A 5,627-nucleotide genomic window follows, 5' to 3' on the forward strand; every position below is an offset into this window, starting at 1 on the left:
TTTGTGAAAATAAATTTGAGCTGATAGGATAACAATAGTGGGTATTATCAACTAAAATAGGTTTTTTTGTTAGTTTTAGTTTTGATTTAGCTTGTAAATTTATTTTATTTATTGTAACAGGTTGTTTTGGTGACAACAAAGCTAAAGAACTTCCTTCATCACTATCATCATCACATACCCCAGCACCACAAACAACTGATTTATCAATTTCAATTTTTTCGTGCCGAACTTGCCTCACTATCACTAATATCGACACTTGAGGTATACAATAGTTTATCCATCATTGATGAGGCAACGTTAAAATCATCTAGAATAATTTAAAAAAATATAAAAACATTAAAAAGTATTATAAAATTTACATACGTAATTTTTTCGTATTTAAAAAAAGCAATAACAAAATTATAAAAAAAATCTGCTTAATTATACTTGATCCTCCAAGTATACGAACTGTATATTTCCCCCAATTGCTACTTGGTGCAACAAAGTTAACATCAGCATTTGTGCATTTTGCCACAGACTTTAAATGATGTGGATAAAATGCTTCTGTGTTGCTTAATAGCCAACTAAAACTTATAACATCCTTAAAGCAGCCTTTAAATTTACTTCCTTCTGTTTCAAATGCAACTACCACAAGCTTCTTAATTATATGTTGTTGGTTTGGTTGTGACGTAATAAAGATATTGATCTATTTTATTAAAAGTTACATATAGCAGCTACAACATTAAAAGTTAAAATTCAAACACATAAATATATATATATATATATATATATATATATACATATATATATTTATATAAATATATATATATGTATATATATAAATATATATATATATATATACATATATATTTATATATATATATATATATATATATATATATATATTATATATATATATATATATATATATATATGTATGTATATATATATATATATATATATATATATATATATATATATATATATATATATATATATATATATATATATATATATATATATATATATATATATATATATATATATATATATATATGATTATCGTGAAAAACTGTATAACTGAATCATAAGCACTTCTCTTTCTTTATTTAATATAACTTAAATTTCGGGAAATTTAATACTTTTGCATAAATCATTAAAATAAAATTGCTTTGTTAACATGGCCGTGGTATTTTTACGCTTTCCGTTAAAGGTTAATGGTTTTTCATTTATACGCGTTTTTAAAAGTTTAAAATAACTAAAAAATTAAAACAAAAAAATTAAGTCAAAAAATTGCTAATTAAACTACTACATCAAGTGCTGGGTAAAATGCTTTATAAAAGTATTTAAAATACAAATACAAATACTGGAACAAGAAAGTATTTTAAATGCAAATGCAAATACAAATACTTCAAAAGTACTTAAAATAAAAATACTTTAAAAAAAGTTTTTAAAGTACTAAATACAAAATACTTTACCAAAATTTACAACTATGGCAACTTTCAAAATTTATTTTTGTTATTGCTCGAAAGTAATTTTTAGTCATTATACTACATTTATATCAAAATATCATTCATTCAGTCGCACACATTTGTTTTTAGAATTAGCAGCTTTTCGAACATCATATCATTAAGACAGTTACGCCAAGGCGTTTGTATTTATCCCGCTGTGCTAAACAGTCATTCAACTGGAGCCGACAATGGTACAGTGGTATTGAATTTGAAAAACAGTGACCGAACAGTCTTATACTTATTCAGAGCATTCAAACTTGTATCTTTATCATTTAAATACAACATGCACTCTTGATGAGCACCATTTGTTGCACCAGCATTTGCAGTCTCATCATTATATACAACAAAATTTTCAGTTATGCTGTCAGTGGTCACATTGAGATTGGTTGCTGTCGACGGCTCACTAGAAGCTAGTATGGCATTTTCAAATATTTCTCTGCAGATAGCTCATTTATAAGTTGGCACCCACCGTAACAGTGGGTGAACATTGTAACATGTAAACAGTGTGTGAACCTTGCTGCAACAATCCTGCATGAATTACTTACATCAAATCTCAACGTCTTTCCAAAACGAGTTTTCATTTGTGCTAACATTGCTGCTGCAAATAATTTAGCATATTTTAACTGGCAATTTTGAAACGCTTCCAATTTCACTTGTAAGCAATGCAAATGTGGAAACACATGACTATAATACACATTAACTCGTTTTAAAGCAATTCTTGTGCAAGTTCTATATAGTAAACATAAAACCCTTTAAAAGTTTTTACTTTGCTATAACTGAGTAAGTATTGTAAATTTCGATTAATATTAATTTATACTGCAACATTAAATAATTGCTTGTTAATAATCAATCGCATACTGTTCAAAAAAGATAAAATACATTAATTTAACTAATACCAAATTGATAATTACCTTCTTATGCTTAACAAAGTTTGATGTTGATGCCAGTGTGCCCGAAATGGCTTTGAATTACATACACCAAATAAGCATATTGGAAATGCTGGTAGAAATTCAATATTTTCTTGATTTTCATTTACTAATTCAAAAGTCTTTTTATTTTCGCTGTTAACTGCAGCCATCCTTAATTGAAAAAGATTCCCGTGATATATTATAATAATTACCCTAATGAAACCAAGGTAGATAAATAAAAAAAGAAATAATTCAGAATAAATAATGGTTAAGTGACACTTCAAAATAAATGTGCATTGTTAATGCTTAAATAATAATAAATTTAAATATTTTAATAAAAATAGCAAAAATTATTCCTATATTTAAAGAAGGAGAAAAAACTAATGTTAAACACTATCGTCCAATTTCTATCCTCTCTGTTTTTTCTAAAATTTTAGAAAGAATTTTGTACAACAGAATATACAATCACCTTTTATCAAACAAATTATTATATAACATGCAATATGGATTTAAAAAAAATAATTCAACAGAGCATGCAATTATTCAGCTTACAAGAAGTATATCAGACTCATTTAATAATTCTAAATTCACATTTGGAGTATTTATTGATTTAGCGAAAGCGTTTGATACCATTAATCATAAAATTCTCGCTAAAAAATTAAAATGTTGTGGTATAACAGGCAATATTTTAAAATTGTTAAAAAGTTATTTAACTAATCGCAAACAATTTGTTTACGCCGATGAAACATTATCATCAAATTTGTTAAATATTACATGTGGAGTTCCTCAAGGATCCATATTAGGACCTCTTCTTTTCCTTATTTATATTAATGATTTATACAAAGCCTCGGATTTAATAACAATTATGTTTGCTGATGACACCAATTTATTCATGTCACACAAAAGCATTCCTACTTTATTTAGTTGCTTGAACATCGAGTTAATCAAAATATCTGACTGGTTTAAGACTAACAAATTATCTCTTAATATTGATAAAACTAAATGGGTTCTTTTCCATCCTCCTATCAAAAAACATAAACTGCCAATTAACATGCCTCATCTTGTTGTTGACAATATACAAATTAAACAAGTAACAGTAACCAACTTTCTAGGTGTTTGTATAGATGAAAATCTTACATGGAAAAGTCACATTAAAAACTTATCAAGTAAAATTTCAAAAAGTATAGGAATGTTGTACAAAGCAAGAAATGTTTTAAATAAACGTACTTTAGTACAATTATATCACTCATTTATTCATTGTCACATAAACTATGCAAACATTGCTTGGGGTAGTGCAAAGAAAATTAAACTTAAACCTCTTTATTGTCAGCAGAAGCATGTAGCACGTCTCATATATTTTAAAGACCGTTATACTCATGCCAAGCCTCTATTATTTGAAATGAAAGTTTTTAATATATATGAGCTTAACATTTTTAATATTCTTTGTTTTATGTTTAAATGTAAAACCAATTCATCCCCTATTTCTTTCCATAATTTGTATTCATCGAAAGATAAAAATAAACACATTTTGCGGAATGAAAATTTTATAAAGCAGCCCATTTTTCAAACAAATCTTTTTAAATTTTGTATTGATTATCGCGGACCATTCTTATGGAATAAAATAGTTTTAAAAAATTTTACTAAGGATTTTATTCATCAAAGTAACTACTTTTCTTTTAAACGAAAGCTTAAAGAACTCATTTTTACAATTGAAGATGTAACAATATACTTATGATATTTTTTTTTTTTTTTTTAGTGATCTTCCTTTTTACCCCCTATTTCAACTATTGATTTATAAAAATTATATATGCATCATTAACAATTGTAATTTATAATAATGTATCTTGTATTTGTAACGGAATATTTTAAGTTTCTTACTTCGTTAACTTATTTCTTATCTTGTAAATATTTTATAAATTTTAACACGATCATTTCTTAGCGGTACTCGACGACAAGACCGCATGGTCTTCTACGAGTTCCCGCGTTCTTTTATTATTTAATAACGATTATTAGATATATATATGTTTTTATTATTATATATTTGTATTTTAAATATTGTAACGAAATGCTTATTTATAATGTAATAAAAAGAACAAAAAAAAAAAAAATATATAGTTGCTTACAACTCCGAGACATGAATATAATAAATACCAATTACAATAATATAATAGTGTGTAAGTAGAAATAATCTGAAAAATATATCTCTATATTACTCCAATTAAAATAAAAAATGCAATGAATAAAAATAAATCTGCTGATTTTTTGGATGAGAGTTTAGATGTTTCACTATAAGTTTATTTACCACATTTCAAAATAATGTTAATGTATAAATATGATAAAAACAAAATTTGTGTAAGATTGATAAAAAAACAACTTATTTGTAGTCATAGGAAGCTCGCAGAAGACTTAATTCAGTCTTGTCATCGAGTACCTATTTCTTAGACGTGTAATACACATAAAAAATTAGTTGCATTCGTGGTATATATATATGTGTTACATATATACCTTGTTATTAATATTACTTTTATTATCGATTTGTATTAAAAGTTAAGTTACATTTATTTATTTATTCAAATCTAAAAAAATTCCTTACAGTTGTTTAATTTGATTATTGCAGTTTTTAGCTTTTTTTCAGAGAGTGTTCGTTATTTAAGTTTAATAGTGATTTGTTTCTGGAAACTAAGTTGTTAAATAAATAGGGACCACGATATGTTATTGAGAATTTTGACAGTCTTGTTGTTTCAAAAGGTATCTTAAAGTTACCTGTTGCTCTTGTATTGTATTTATTTATATTGTTTTTAAAAAAGTGTGCTGTAAAATGTACTGGAACCAGACTTAGTTTATATTTGATCATGAAAAGTATATTTTGAAAAATATTTATTTGGAATATATTTAGTGCGTTCATTTGTTCCAGTAAGGGTTGAGCATGAGTAAATTTGCTTTTGTTGTATACTAGTCTTGAAGCGTGTTTTTGACGTAAGTAAAGTGGTTGTAATTTAGATTTGTGGGTACTGCCCCATGCAATATTGTTTATAAAATGTTTAAATAATTAAATATCAAGTTTTGCTTAGTCTAAACTTTTGTACTTTCTAAAATAGATCAGCTCGGTTTTTAACGCATGGAAAAAACTTTCCATAGCAGCATTGTCGTAAGATACGCCTGTTTTACCATGGTTTATAGCGGTTTTGTAAAGTGTATGGCTTGTAAACTATCTGCCAAGGTCAGATTG

This window comes from Hydra vulgaris, chromosome 09, assembly GCF_038396675.1.
Source record: "Hydra vulgaris chromosome 09, alternate assembly HydraT2T_AEP".
Classification (NCBI taxonomy): domain Eukaryota; kingdom Metazoa; phylum Cnidaria; class Hydrozoa; order Anthoathecata; family Hydridae; genus Hydra; species Hydra vulgaris.